The 17,004-nt window shown below is 36.0% G+C and overlaps 1 long non-coding RNA gene across 1 annotated transcript in view; it reads right to left on the reverse strand.

Moving 5' to 3' along the window:
- Nucleotides 1-10,591: 10,591 nt before the first annotated feature.
- LOC110741826 overlaps nt 10,592-17,004 on the reverse strand; it is a 54,762-nt gene continuing 48,349 nt past the window's right edge. The window contains exon 2 of the long non-coding RNA XR_002518763.2: nt 10,592-12,351. This is a non-coding gene — a long non-coding RNA (uncharacterized LOC110741826). The remainder of the gene's footprint in view (nt 12,352-17,004) is intronic.

Below are 17,004 nucleotides of genomic sequence, written 5' to 3' on the forward strand. Positions count from 1 at the left end.
TGCTTCTGTTCTCTAAATGAACCTCTCCCAGGGCTTCTTGGAGATTACTCTCCCTCAAAATTGCTGTCTCTTGAAGTGTTTGATTCTCAAATCTAGGACATCACTACATAACTTTTTTCTTCCTTAGAATACGATCTAGTATGATTTTTAAATCCCCTAAAGTAGTTTGTATTATAATAAATGAACAATATAAAAAAATGAACAAAATAAACGAAATAATTTTCTTTCAACAAAACAAACTAAACTTTGAAACACCTTTCTTTAAACTGAGCATTCTTTATAATACAAGATGCTTTGTTATCTACGGCTGTGTAACAAACATCACCAAAATTTAGTAGCTTTAAATGACAACAATGTATTATGTATCATAACTCTGCAGATTGGCCAGATATGTCCTCTGCCTCAGATGGTGTTAGCTACAGCATTGCCATGGCAAGAAGTACCAGGATCTCCTTGTCAGATGACTGAAAGTTGGTGCTGGCTGCTGGCTGCTCACTGGGAATATCACTGGGACCTCTCCATTTGGCTGCTTGGACTTCCTCCCAACAAGGAAGCTGGATTCTAAGAAGGAGTTTTCCAGGAAGGATGTGCATTCTGTCAATCATCCTAAGGCTTGGGCTCAGGAAACTCTGAAATAATTCTATTTGTCAGAGCAGTAAATGGGCCAGCACATATGCAAGGGTCGGAGACCAGCAGAGACGAAGCAAAGGACAGCAACCATGTTTGGAGAGTGTCTACCACGGCACTGGGGAAAACAATCTCCCACAGGACTCCTAAGGTACAGATTTTACCCTTTGGATACATGTCTCAATTATCCCATAACTTCTTTCAGAGTCTAAAATAGACTTTCTTCCCAAGAACTCTGACTCACAATGATGTGGTTAATCTCTCTCATACCTGACAAAGCAACGCCTCTCCTCTGGGTTTCCATAAGTAAAACCTAACCAAGAAATACATTTCCCTGGGATACTAAAATACTATTCTGCTACAAAGTACAAAGCAGATACAGCACGCACTGATTATCTTGTCATCGGAATGCCTCATTATGTCTTTCTTGCAATGAGGGCCTTATTTGTGACATTCTTGAGCTGTGAAACACATTCTAATTAATTTTGGAATATTAATTGATTTTAAATATTCTAAATTTATAAACCAAGAAGAATACATATTCTTTATTTGGCATAATCAATTCCATATTCTGAATGTTGGCTGACCATGGCTATAAATATGGCAGCATACAAAATTAAAATGACAATACAGATACTGAGAAACTCAGTTTTATACCAAATGAAGTTTTAATTAGAATCTGATCTTTCAAAGATTAAAAACATAAATACATACATGTGGTAAAACCACTCTAGAACAATTTCTATTAAAAGTGATTTAAAGGAATCACCCTTACTTAGCAATATCAGACTAAATGGCCTATTTACCTATCATCTAGTCATCTTTTTATGTGTGTTGTACCTGATTACGTACCACAGAGCTTCTAACTGATAAGCTTTAGTTGTTGTTAGATCCAATCTTCTCTTCTTTGTGGATATTTGGACTTTTGACCAGGACCCAGTCGCCACCTTTGCTCTCCAGCATCATGCTATCAACCTCCTCTTGCCGACATCCAGCCTAATTACAACTTGAGGAACCACACACAGAGGCAGAGCACACACAGATTAACTACGGCCTCTTTAGTAGGCACTGATTCCTAAACCAGGCTAATGGGAATGTAAGGATAAGCCTGTATAGATTTTCTTTTATTTGAGCGCAAATACATATAGAGGTAGAGTGACCTATGAATAATATAGGACTACAATATGGAGCAATGGATATATTATTTTAGTAGTGTATTTTAGTTCAAAGAGCTTTCTTTGTAAAGTATAAAATCACACCGAAATTAAAGTGGCTTAAGTTATCAAGAAAGTCTATTCTTAAAGTAGCATAAATCAATAAGGAGGTCAAGGCACTTTTCTTTGAAATAGTGAATCTTTAAACACTATGTTACTTCCCCAACACAACAACAGTCTAGTAGCCACCTTGTCTCTCATCAGAAACACCATATATAACCTCACTTATCTTTAACAAAAGTTGTTGAAAAATTTAAAAAGCAGATATTAAACTTTATAGTTTATAGTTTAACTTTGTAGGTTATCTGCATAAACTACACATAGCAAATCTCAAATTTGAACAGGAAATGAAAGATTTTCAATGTTTGAGCTCTCTACACATTTTTTTCTTTAGCTAATTTTACAAATTTCTTCTTGAAGTCACTCTTCCATCTCTCCAGAGGGGATTATTAGAAGAAATTCAGTACCAGTTCAGCTAAATGTGTAGGCCTTGATCTATGCATACAAGATAAAAACATTTCAAAATGATCTGAAATCTAAATTAATGGAGAGATATCTCCATTATAAAATTCAACTGATTTAAAAAGTATTAACAAACACTTTCACATAGTTACATTCTGTGATTTTAAAAATATAAATAGCATCTGGCTGTACTAATTTTCCTTGAGAAACTCATTAGTAACCAGAACGGAACAGTGTTCAAAGAGCAATTGCCTGGGTAGGAACTAATACACACGGCATTCATGAAACCACATTGGCCGAAATATGCTGGGAGAAACATGTTGCTTTGCAAAACTCATTTCAATGACAAACTTGCAGCCTCTTCAACACAGTCTGATTTCCCCACCCCAAGCTTATATCATAAGGAATGTCCTCTTGAAAGCAAGATCTGTAGCCGCACCTATGTGTTTGTGATGTGGATGAAGAAGGATGCTCTGTCACAGTAGGCGACAACATCTGCACACATCCCTGAGCCAGCCCTGGTGATGCAACACAGTCATCAGCAACAGCATGCAATCACATCTCTCCTCATTTCTGATGGCGTCTGTGTCAAAATGACAGAATAAAATGCTGCAATCTATTTACTAAGTCTGACCGTCCAGGCTAATATTTATGACAGGCATTGTGCACAATATTCAACCAAATTAACATCCTATTGAAAAAATGTGGGAACTCTGCACCATGGGAGGAAATAATGGGGACTCAATATATGTACACTGCTCTCAGTCTTTCCCTCTTTAAGTGACTGAGAATGAAACAGAATTCAGGTGAATATGTAAATTCTAAGTATCTTTTTTGAGACAATTATAATTATAGATGGAATATCCATGTCTTCAGAATGGGAAACAAGCAAATTAATATTTATTTTTAATATTCAAATTAATGTTTCATCCTCTGTATGCCAGAGTAAGCAGGAATTCATGCCTTCTTAATCATTTGGTCTTGTCTAACTCTTGTATTGAATTGTCCAGAAAACTGGGGACTTGCACAGCCCCAGGGACAAGCCACAGTTTAAAGCCACAGTTTAAATCCATCTGCTTCCATGGATTCCACTCCGTGACACAGTGTCACTGTGAAAAACATCAAACACCAACAACTGGGTTTTGCCTGCAGCCTCTAGTGTTGATCTACAGTGTTTCTGCAGGAAACTGTGAAGGATGTAGAGGCATCTCCATCACCAGTCTTGGGCTGGGCATGGTTGCTCTGTGCCCACGCCGTGAGCTTCTCCATGTAGCAGGAGTTTATTTACAAGTGCTAGCACCTGTCTCTGAACAAATTACCATGGTTCCTAGAGAGAAGATACTTTCTTTCAGCACTCTGTGTGGGTATGAGGGTTCCCACTGTGGTCTGGTGTTTAATCCTTGCATGTGGAAAAATCCACAAGTAAACGCACCAACCTAGGATAGCTGGTATCTTAATCCCTTCGAGCTGCTATAAAACTAAGTGACTTATAAATAACATGAATTATTTTTCACAGTTTTGGAAGCTAGGATATCCAAGATCAAGGTACCAGCAGATTCAGGGGCCGGTGAGGGCCCATTTCCTGGTTAATGGATGACCATCATTCCCTGTATCCTTTATAAGAAAGGATCTCCTTTATAAGGATCTACTTTATAAGAAGGAGGGTCTCCTTTATAAGAAACACTAATCCCATTCATGAGGGCTCCACTCTCGTGACCTAATCACTTCTCAAATGCCTCCTGCCTAGGATCATCACCTGTTGAGGTGGGACTTCGATATGTGAATTTGAGGAAACACAAACATTCAGACCACAATATCTGGACTGGTCGAGAAGAGCTCGTGTTCACATGCCCCCATGTCTCCCATAAATGTTTGAACTCTACATCAAGCACTATGTAAGACACAGGCCCAAGCAAAGTCTCAACAGAAAATTGTCCTGCCACAAAATCACTCATGAAAAGAGTCACTACTTTCCCTACATGTACACAACTGAAGGAGACATTTCAACATTCTTGCTTAGGAAAGAATAAGGAGAATCTGATTTACATCGGGTGGCTTCTCCTCCACTAAGGAGAAGTTAGCAACTTTCAAATAGAAACCACACAAAGTTAAGCTGGAAGTGCCTGACCAGAATTTGTGGCATATAAATAACATGAGAATTTATATTTTATTCAGTGAGCTTTATTTTACATCATTCACATTTTTATCAGCTTTTGTGTTTCCAGTGCCAAACTCATGCCTTTGAATTCAATATTTCCTTAAATAAATTTACATTCTCAGCATTTATTATTTTGGGAAAACTGAATCTAAATTCCACTGTCCTTTTCAATGAGTAGTTTGTGGATATTAATATTTTGTTCAATTTGAACCAAAATTAACATTTTTATACCTAAAGAAATTATTTGCATTAATAAAAACACAGTGACAAATTCCTGCTTATAAAGATACACTCATGTATACTGAAGACACACGCTATTCTATTCAGGCTGGGCCGCTCAAAAGATGGGCTGTATATAAAAATCCATACACAACCAGGCAGTGCTCACATTTAATAAAACTGGATATGTGGCAACCAGCAAATCAAACAGGTTATTTGAGTTTTTGCATTTTTGGTTGGCTGAAACATCCTTGCAATGCACTAATTTGTAGTTTTGTTGTCTTTTAAATTCCAGATATGAAGCAAGATTTAAGTTTTAAACATTAGTGATATACAACAAATAAGCCATACAACATATTTCCTGATAGATTCAATAGGAATGGTGTTTGGACAAAAGGAAAGATATTTGAAAATGGGTAATATTTTGTCACAATACCTCATGTTCAATTTGCGTATGAAAACTTATTTTCTGCATACTCAAACATGCATTCCACTTTACAGCAAAAAGGCATATCTACATTGATATCTTGATCTCATTCAATCAGCAAATATTTGTCATGTCTATTTAAAATATTGCTACCATCCTACATAAACCAGAAAATCAAGATAAAATTCATTTGAAGGTGAAAGGGAAATAGCTGAAATGCTGACAAAGGGTACTTAGCTTTCGGAGTTGACATGGTTATAATGACAATTATTATAAATCAAAAGTTTCCCTTTAATACGGCTATTAGAAATATGGAAACAAATAAAACATTTAACAAAGATTCATGATGCAATCTATGATTGATTCTATATTTTTCACTTCTTGAATATGTCACACATGTGATTAGATATTTCTAAATATTTAGACATGAATTTTGACTTTGATTTTTTACCACAAAGACAAAATGCAATCACTTTTGTGATGTGTCTAAAGCAAAGGATTATGATTAATTATATATTGATGTTTTATTTTAAATATATTTATTTAAATGTCATTTAAAACAGTTACAAGATTATCATTCAATAATCAAAATTTTGTTTATTTAAATGAATAGAAAATTCATGTTTATACTGAGATTACACTGAGAAAAACATCTGAAAAAAACAGAGGTGGTAATTCTAATATTTTAACACATAATTTTAATGTTGCAAAATAATTGCTGATTTGTGATCTGGTTTTCTGCTTTTGGTTGAATATCTCAAACTAGAACATTTTTATTGTGTTTTTCTTCAGTTCTCCAGTTTAATCACTGTTATTTTTAAAATTAGATATGGTGTCTTTCATATGAAGTCTTATTGGTTCAGGGCCAATTGATCTGCCTACATACTAGAACCAAAATAATAGAATTCAACAAAATTTAAAACAACATTATCAAGAATCAGTAACTTTTCTTTCTCCATCTGATTTCAGAAAGTTTTCCTGAACTTCAGACTTTGGCATCTGTGGCATTGCAAGCACCTTACTGAGAGTGTCACTCACTGTGTCTATCACATTGCAAGAGTGGGTTACAAAAATATTCTGATGGAAGGTTTGTGATTATATCATAGCCAAACAGTGAGAGAGAAGTAAGGTATTGGGTACCAAATGTTTCAGACTTATGGAAATAGAGAAATGAGGCAGAATAGGGGAAGCAGGGTCTTAGTGACAAACCCGGCTTGCTGTTCAGGTCTTCTTCACCTTGGCCTGGAATGTCTTTGAGTATTTTGATTATTTTGAATTTAGCATGTTTAAATAGGTATACTTTTTCCACTTGACAGTTTATTGCTTATATTAATCTATGAAAAGGAGATTGTCTGTTCTGAAAAATAATGATGTGTGAATGTGAAGTGAGATGTAGAATTTTGCCAGGATTTTAATTCAGAAGTCACAATAAAGTACACATAGAATTTTCTGAAAATCACATCAAAAATCATTTCCTCCAAAATGGTATGTCTATATGTAAAATCATAGGGATATATATATACCAAAACATGTTTTCACTTCCTAAAACATTTTAAGGCATCATTATTGATAATAGAAGGTTAAAATAAATGAAGAAATTTCATGATATGTATCTATATCTATCTATCAATCATCTCTCTCTGTTTATAATAGGAAATAACTACATAAAATATTTGAACTCATCAATATTAGATATACTAGAAAAATAAAGAAATTAGAAATAGTACTGAGGGTGATTCTGGTGGTTCAGAAGCCACACTGACTAGCGATACTTTATATGAAAAAATAACAAAATAATATTTTACTTTTATCCTGTTTTATGCTCTGAAGTTGGAAGAAATATCATACCTAATAACTAACGTGATAATCTTCATAATTAATTAATTAATTAATTTTTTTTTAGGCACAGTCTCACTCTGTCGCCCAGGCTGGAGTGCAGTGGCATGATCTCGACTCACTGCAACCTCGGCCTCCCAAGTTCAAACAATTCTCCTGCCTCAGCCTCCAGAGTAGCTGGGGCTCCAGGAGCACACCACCATGCTCAGCTAATTTTTGTTAGGACTATCATGCAGTTTGTATTTTTTAGCTCTGAGTAATTGGCCAAAATTAATTTAAAGGAACCATGTTTTCTGTATATACATATTCCTCCTGGATAGAACATCATCTACTATTTTGTCCTAACATCAACGACTATGTTCCCTTTATGTTAGATGTAGCATAGTGATCTTAATGACTTTCTCAGGAAAACACATGACTTTTCAGATGACTTGAATAAATACTCAACATTTAATATAGTAATACAGATAATGTTTAACAATGGGCAATCTTGCTCTTGCAGGGCAAAGGCACAATGTAGTCTGCGTCAGTATGTGGGGAAAAATGTGCATGGTTGGAATAAATATCATTCTTTAATAATGTCAAGGATCATCCTCCCATATTATAGCTAAGTTGATTATCTGAATTTTCTTTCAGGTATAGTTGAATACTATAACCGTGTTTGCAGACTAAGCAATGACTGCCTTATTCCAGACAGTACAATGAGAAATGTAAAATGGCAACAATATCAGAGACAACAGTTGATCTATTCTACCGCAGCTGATTCTATAATGCTTATTTTAAATGCTAGGATATTTTCCTATTTACATACAAGAATGAATACTGATTGCAAATATTTGATGTAATGGCTTTCCATATTTCTAGTAAGAAGTTATTGAAACTAGTACCTATGGTAGAATTATCATATTATTTCATATAACCTGGTTCTAGCTTATTTAGGGGCCCGAGCAGAATACTCTTCTTTGGACGTTACAAATCTCTGTTTAAGAAAGTTATATCTGAGTGTTTGGGGCAGTCTATATTCTTTAAAAGATTTACTAAGTCTTTTCTGGTTGGTAATTTGAACCGGGAAGCTCCACCACTATTTCCCATTTTTTCAAGTATCACTTTCTAGAATTCTAACACAACATTTCTATATGTTCGCTGGGATTCACAGCTTGTCAAATTGTTACATTTTCTCCATCTTTGCTAGTTCACCTGACCATTTAAATGTAAAAAATGAGTCTTCATGTATTTAATAACTGCCAATATATTCTGAAATTGAAATGCAGAATATATTCTATACTTTGCAAGTTCCTTGGTTAATTTGAATACTATTTTCTTAGCCTAAGACCTGTAGAAAGCAGGGAGAACCCGAGGATAGCAAGAGTAGGGGTTATGAGGCAGAATAGCATGGGGAGCAATCCAGGTCCCACATCATTATGCCGGTCACTGCTTCACGAGAGGCTATAGAATGTCCTGTTACATGTCCAGCAAGCACACCTGTGCTGCCTTCAGCATCATCTCAAGAACAGAGACACTGCCTTATGGCATGGAGCTCTATACAATGAGGAAGTGCGGAGATGAGCTAGAAATGTGGTGAATGACATTGGTCAGCCGCAGACAGTGAGACTGAAGAGACTAAACAAAGTTGGTTATCTTTAAGAATCAGCTGAAGCTGAGTGTACTAGTTCATTTTCATGCTTCTATGAAGAAATACCTGAAATTGGGTAATTTTATAAAGAAAAGATATTTAATTGACTGACAGTTCCACATGGCTGGGGAGTCTTCAGGAAACTTACTATCGTGGGGGAAGGGGAAGCAAACATGTCCTTCTTCACATGGCAGCAGGAGAGAGAAGTGCAGAGTGAAGGGAAAAAGTCCCTTATAAAACCATCATATCTCATGAGAACTCATTCACTATCATGAAAACAGCATGGGACTACCCCTTCCATGATCTAATCACCTCCCACAAGGTGCCTCCCCAAGATACAGAGGTTACAATTCAGATTACAATTCAAGATGAGATTTGGGTGGGGACACAGAACCAAACATATCACTGAGCAAAGCAACACAGTGTCAGGGAGAAATGTGGCCAACAGAAGCTCTGGAGGTGCCTAAGGTGGGTCTGGTACAGACAACACATTAGACTTGGCACTTTGTGACCCTCACATTCCATGATCCTTTCCTAAATGCCCGGGGTATTTCAGTGTTACACTCAACTTTTGCTCTGTGAGTTGCAACCTGGACTTTAGATGCATCCCTGGAAAGATTTCTCAACCTGGCTCTGTTGACATTTGGGCCTGGATGCCGTCTGTTATGGAGCTGTCCTCTATGGATTGTAGGACGTTTGCAGCATTCCTGGTCTCTATTCACTAGATGCTAGTAACTCCCCCACCCAAGTTTTGAAAATCAAAAACATCCTCAGATATTGCATGGGCGACAAAATTGCCTCAGTTGAAAACCGTTGATTTATACAACCTACATACTCATAGGATCTACCTGTCTAGTCTCCCAATTCCCTAGCCTACCTTTCTGATGAGATTACCTCTATAATTGTTAAGGAGATTATACACAAGCAGGCTATAATGAACACAGTGCATTTTGGTTTTCAAGACATCTTATTCTCCTAGTTTTTCTCCTCCTCTTCCCTAAGCACTTATTCCCTGACTTTTTGATACTTCATTTTGGAGGAACCTAAATAATAGGTGAATACAGAGGCCATGTTTACAAATCTGGCTTACTCTCTGCATGTATCAAATTATCTATGTGAGCTTAATCCCACTATTATAATCATCCCTATTTGAGTGGAGTGACACATGCATAGGTTCTGAATCAGACTGGCTAGTCATGGATCCTAACTTCACCTCTTAGAGCTGCTGGAACCATAGGGGAGATGTTGACAATAAATGACAATATGCACCTCTTAAAGTTGTATCAGAACTACAGGACAAAATTAACATCATGAATGCAATATTAATATAATTGTCATGATACCTAGCATATCTTAAACAATGAATATTTCCCATTATTGTCATCTCTGTTTATATTCTGATCTCTTGCCTGCGCTTTCTCCATAAAACATCTTCGTGAGATATGCTCTTATTTCTTGTGAGAGCTAAATATTTCTCTTCTCATTGATCTCATCAAAACAAGCCAACTTTATACTACTTTGCAAGGACACGAGTTTTTGTCTTCCCTCAGTTTAAAAAATGTTGAGATGGTTCTACTGTTATCTTCCACATCTAGTCCTCTTATTCTTTATTTAATACAATAACAACTCATATTTGGATTGTGCTTTATGGTTTTGAAAGCATTTTCAATTTGGTTCTTTCAAAATCCCAGTGACTCAGGAAGGACAAGTACATTTGTTATTAATTCAAAAGGAAAAAAATGTTATTTAAGAATTATTATGAGGTAGACACTGTTCTAGTTTCCAGACAATTAAAATAATTATCATGGCCTGGATTACTATAAAGTACCTACCGTGTTACCTTGGCTCTGGGCCATTCCCTCTGTCTTATCCTTCTTCTGTGTCACTTCTGGATAATTTTGTCAAAACACACTAGCGTAAAGATTTAAAATCATCCCATATGTTCATATAAGAGTTCTTCAGCTCCAGCTTTGAATGCGACTTGTATTTCCCAGTATTTTTCATAACATTTTAACTCCTAAAACTCCATTTCGATCAAGCAAGTCTGCTTACTTTCTGTCATATATTCTGGGTTCATGTAACCATTTTTACTCCCCTTATTTCTTCTTCCTGAAATTCTGATTTTAGTTTTTTTGGATTGTGTAAATCCTACATGTTATTTACAAGTGCAATTTGTTATGCCTATGCTAGTGTAGGATAGTATTTCTTACGTCTGAGCTTTTTACAGTCCTGAGTTTCACACTGTTTAACATGTAATTATTCTCCAATTATTTTATATATTTTAGATTTTGCCTCTTGGGCATGCTGGTAAACCTGATAAAAGATGGAATCATATGGATGAGTACTTTTGTGCTTACAGATATTTAGAATTTGATGTCTACTTATAACTATCTCCTGGATTAGCATTTGATCTTCCCAGAAATGAAGAATAATGATTTAGTCCAAAGCGAAGCTATCATAGAGGAAATTTCAAGTATGTTGGTAATCTGGGGCTTGCAGCATCTCTGAACACACACCATATGCCATCTATTTCTTCTAGTTAATATTCTTTCTGATCATGATCATTTTAGACATGATTTTTTTGCCCTTCAACAAGGCCGATCACTACAAAACCACTCTCAGAAAGTATTCTCCTTATCGTCTTGGCAGAAAATCTTTCTCCAGCCAAGCCAGGAGTTACATCACAATTTTCAGAAATGTGTGACTCATTTATACCTAGTGTTTGGTGTTGCAGGATGTTTTCAAAGGTAAAAGATTAATGTTGCATTAGAACATATAGGTATGTCTAGGGTATTTTTATAACTTGATACAAATAAAAGTTTTTTGGAGGACTGGGAAAGAAATGGATTTACAATCCTGTAGAACTGGTCCTAGCATAAACAAGTATTTTTTTATTTTATTTTCCTGTCTATGAGAATCATACCTGGTTTTGCATGTTATTCTCAGGAAAAGATTGGAAATGACAGTGGCAGTTAACAATTGCTGTCAGTGTAATTCCAGTTTTCACTTGTGGTATTCTTTTTCATCAGTACAAAGCATTTTGGCTTCCAGGTCAATTTCACCTTTTTATTACATACAGTCCATTAAAATATACAAAAGGACATCTGTGTCAATCAGTTTTATAAATGCAAAGATGCCTTATTTTCTGTCTTCGACAAGAAATTTGAAAGATTTCTGCACTCTGAAAGTTTCTCTCTTCTAATGAAATAGGCGTAAGTTATATAAGGTGAGCTTGAGTGTTATTAAAATGAATTACTATATATTTAGAGATTTTTCAGGCCACTTTAAAAATTGAATTATGGATTGTTTTAAGTTTAAAATTGAAACATTTATTTCAGAATTATGTGGCTGAGGGGTTTTCCTGAGTGGTTTCCAAGAATGACACCTCGCCATGGATTTTGGCACCTGTGAAGTCAATTTCTATGGCCTCTTCCCATGGTTCGTCAGAACACCAAACCCAAATTTCTTGATCATTTCCTCTTTCTGTTTTTAAACATAAATATCAAAACTCAGATTTAGATTCAAAAGAAGTAAGCAGATGTAGAGGAAGGTGAAACAGTTTCTCTTTTAGCTAGGGAGCCAAACATGAGTCTCTGAGTAAAAAGCAAATGGAAGCTGAATCTGCAGCCGCAGCAGGATTAATCTATGGACTCTTCTCACTGGGCAGCATCTTAAATTGAAAGTGTTCTCAGGTCACCAGGTTAATGAGTCTTATTTACAGGAAGTAATTTAAGTAGCGACTTAACTTCCACATCATGCAGAACTGTGCCTTGACCTGCAAAGGAAATAAATAAGAGTTGTCTAGGTCTCTGGGGTTACAATGTATGTCCTGTGAACTCATCAAAAGAGCTGGGAGATGAGTAATTATTTCTTCCCCAGTGAATAAGAGGAATAGGAGCCAGGTAAACCTACACAGAAAGGAAAATAACATTCTTGAATGGCCGACTGCTGCTGGTACAATACCATGTGTTAACTACCAAGGCAAAAATGGATTTTGTGACTATGACATCTGAACCACTGGTTGAAAAGTGAAAAATCCATTAACCAGCTAAATGTTCTATTTGAGAGCTAAGGAAGATTGCAAAATCACAAGGCTGAGTGTGCTTTCCACTTTGGGAGGCTGTTGAGTAGTTGTGATCCCTGACCAATGACTTCTAAGAAAAAGAAGAGAATAAATAATCGGTATGACAGTGGCAGATCTTCCGGTTCCAGCTCTGGAACTTCTTGGCAGCTATGATGAGCATGCTATCTGCCAACTATTCCATAGCGTGAGGTGTCACTGGCAGCAGTGAAGGGGACATGGCAATTAACAATCGTCTTTCTGTCATTTGAGTGACAAGGTGAAATTTCTAAAAATTACATGAAGATAGTTCAATATTAAGCATATAAGTTATTTGGAGGCTTCTCAGCTTCTCAAAAATTGACTAACTGATCATTTAAAAGTGATGGCAAATATTCTCAATAAATTATATTTTTACTAATTGAGCTAAGTTCCTTGTTTTGCATGTGACGTAACCTAGAATAATATTATTTCCTCATTTGTCTCACAAGTAACTTTTCTTCACTGTTATACTTTCAAAACTTCATGTAAGCACTACCTTCTCTGTGAAAGCTTGCCTAACTCCCACTCCCTGTACCCCTGAACAGAATAAGATGGTTTTCCTTGTCCTTCACCTGCTTGTAGGCTGTCTGCCTGTTAATAGAATTTATTATAATATATTTCTCTAAATTTGTTTGTTTTCTCTTTTGGTCAAGAACTTTCTCTCTGCAAGTTTGTTGCACAAATGTTGAAGGGATAAACCTTGGTGCCTAGCAGAGTAGACAATTTTTTTAAATCGATGAGCCTTTTTGTTGAATAAACAATTTCCTTGTAATCCTATATTTTCTCAACAGCTTGGGTTTACATTTTACTACTCTAAATTCTGATTTTTATATAAGGAGTCATATTCTCAGAAATGTGGTGTGTGTGTGTGTGTGTGTGCGCGCATTCTTATAAGTGTGTGTGCACCAAAGTAACTCTTCCCTACATCCTTCGCTGCAAGTCTAGGATAGTCAAACCAATATTTCTGAGTGTACAACTCCAATATGGAAGTGAAAAGCACGCTGGACTTAGATTTCAACAGTTTGGGAATTATATTTAACTTTCTCCATTCACTAGACATATAAATCTGCAAAAACATCTGAATTGGCCTAAATGTCCATTTCTTCATGTGGAAACTCGTGGTGAAAGTAGCGCCCACCGGGGAGAGTTCCTGTGATCATAAGTCGTAAGATTTGTTTTTCTAAAAATTCTTGATAAAGTGAATCATATCAAAATGATTTTTTTCAGTCACGATCCTTTAGACATACTTTTTTTAGCAACAAAAGAACTGCATTTTAATTAGCATTTTTATTCTTATATCTCCCATTATACTGAGAACTTCTCAAGGACACATACTTTGTTTTACTAACATTGTAACCCTATGTAACACATAATAGGTGCTTTAAAAATGTGTTGATTAAAGGACGCACTCATGACTAAAGAGAACATAGACAAAGAAACAACATAGAGATTATAGAGAATATTCGGGGGCTGGAGGAGGCAGAATGCTGCGTTCCATAGTGGATTGTGTTGTTGAAGTTTCTGGCCACTGCTCTGTAGTCGTGTCTTCCCTTGGACACGCTGAGCAGTCTAAGGAAAGGAAGTCGTTATTCTTTAAACGCACAGATGCTCATTGCCTGTGTCTATGAAGACAGCAGTGTGACCACTGTCAAGTTTGAAGACCAACCCAAAAGAAACATCTGTTTAATTTCCAATTTAACTAATTCTATTAAATTTGGGTATAGGATTTGTGGTTTATCAAAATATATAATTAGTTGCATAACTTAATTAGTAAAGTGCTTTTAATTACTCATTTCCAGCTTATGGTGCCCTATATTATATTTTGTATACATTTTGGAAGCAGCTTTGGAAAGGAGTAATTAGAGGAGGCGGAGCTTGCAGTGAGCCGAGATCGCGCCACTGCACTCCAGCCTGGGCGACACAGCGAGACTCCGTCTCAAAAAAAAAAAAGAAAAATTGTTTTTCATAAATTAAACTCCTTAGATCAAAAGGTTTGGTAACAGCTGGGGAAACAGTTGTGATGAGGCGATAAAGTGAGATTTGACTAGAAAGAGGTGCTAAAAGAAAACAGAAATAACAGAAGTTTAGCTCATAAGAAATAATTGAGGAAGTAGGTCAATGTGAGGATGTGGATCATAGACCTTATTTCTACACTTTAAGGCTAAGAATATCACTAAAGGAGAGAGAAGATATCTCAAAAATAATAAAAATCTTCAGATTAGGCAACCTCTTATAAACTCATACCCAGATACTGGACTCTATACTTCAAATTTTACATAATTATTTGAAAGTCTGCATTCCAACTGTTATTTCTGAATTCGACTATATATATATATCTATATATTTACAGTCTAATTTTCTCAATTAAGTAATTACTTAGCATCATCATATGTAGGAGACTACAATTTAAGTATGTTAGGAATAAAGCAATAGATAACAACACAGTGTTCCAATCCTAAAGTAGTTACCAAATTAACAGAAAGAAAGATAACCACAGGATTCACTATGAGGTTAAGTGTACTTTTGATGCAAAGTGGTATTTATTGTAGTGGTTCCCAAACTAGCTGATCTTAAGAATCAACTAGGCAGATTACAAAAGATATAAATTTATTTTGTCACACTAGAGATCTGTTGAAATTTTATAGAAAAGTAGACATTAAGATATAAGTAAACTTTAGAAAAGCAAAAATTGGCCATAAGAGTATATGGTGGAGTCATAAAAAATTGCAAATGCTTTTTGCAAGATGGTCACTAATAATTACTGATGACAAAATGTAGTGAAGTGAGGGTATTCATGATTACAATAAAAAGGTCATAAAAACATTTATATGTTCATCCCTAGATAATTAGAATCTTAGCCAATGTGGAACCATCAATATCTTGGGGACAGCGAGATATTGGGGAAGGACTATCTGTTAGCAAAGACATAATAATGGTGTCGACAACAGATAGGAGAATGAGACTGACTGGAGAAAACTTGCGTAACTTTTTAATAACAATTCAGATGAATAAAACGGGGGCTGTGTGAAAGGACATTATAGAAGGGATTCTGAGGAAGAGTGGCAGGGATGGTTTGAGCTTTCTGGGATGGAATTTTAGATTAATGCATTAAGTCAACTGAGACAAGGACATAGAAGGAAAATGATGTGTTCATATTTGGTCATTTTACAGGTATACGATATTCACATGGACATATGCAGTAAAAAGCCGTAAAGGTTTGTTAGAAGTTAAAGAGAAAAGTGAAAACTTGAGATATAAATTTGAGCATCATTTGAAGATGTGAGATGAAGCACAGACAGCAAATGAGATCGTAGAGATCAGAAATAATATCAAATAAGTGAGAAATGGGGAAAAAATTGAGTTAGAGGAAGAAGAGAATAGATGGTCAAGAAAGTAAAAAGGATCATCAGAAGTATGTAAGCACATTTACTACAAAGCATGATGATAAAGAAAGGTCTGTGAAAAAATTAATGGAATAAAGAGTAAGAAGACATAGGATTTGTTAGTTAAGAGGAAAATGAAATTCTGTGCTGATAGTAAATGTCAGATGTTTTTGCCTACTCAGAATCCAGCCCTTCTTCTTCAGGTTCTACCTTGCTGGTATTTCTTTGGATAAGTAGCCTTTTTTTTTCAAAGTGCCTCTGACAATACTTTCAACACAGCTATTAAATGCTGGACGTATATTCAAAAGTTAGAAAATCAGACTCTTTCAAAACATGACTCCTCGGTGAAAGAAACTAAAAATGATGAGAGACGATTCATCTTTAGAAAGATCCCATGTGATATGGTTTGGCTGTGTCCCCACCCAAATCTCATATTAAATCATAGTTCCCACAGTCCCCACATGTGGTCAGAGGGAACTGAATCATGGGGGCAGTTTCCCCTAAACTGTTCTCAGGGTAGTGAGTAAGTTCTCATGAGATTTGATGGTATTATAAGGGGCTTCCCCCTTTGCTCAGTTTTCATTCTTCTCTTTTCTGCTGCCATATGAAGAAGGATGTGTTTGCTTCCCCTTGTGCTATGATTGTAAGTTTCCTGATGTCTCCCCAGCCCTGTGGAACTGTGAGTCAATTAAACCTCTTTCTTTTATAAACTACCCAGTCTTGGGTGTTTCTTTGTGGCAGCATGAGAACAAACTAGTACACCATGCAAAGCGTGTGTATGCTCCTTAGGTAATACAGACTTAGCTCCCAAACCGCTGTTTTCCTGCCATTTTGAGGCTTCCTCCTTTGACATGGCCACCTATCTCATTTCCTTCCAGTAAATGCTTCTTTTGCTTAAGTTACTCAGATTTAGTTTCGGTTGCTTGCAGTCACAAAATTCTAA

The sequence above is a fragment of the Papio anubis genome, chromosome 19 (assembly GCF_008728515.1).
Source record: "Papio anubis isolate 15944 chromosome 19, Panubis1.0, whole genome shotgun sequence".
NCBI lineage: Eukaryota > Metazoa > Chordata > Mammalia > Primates > Cercopithecidae > Papio > Papio anubis.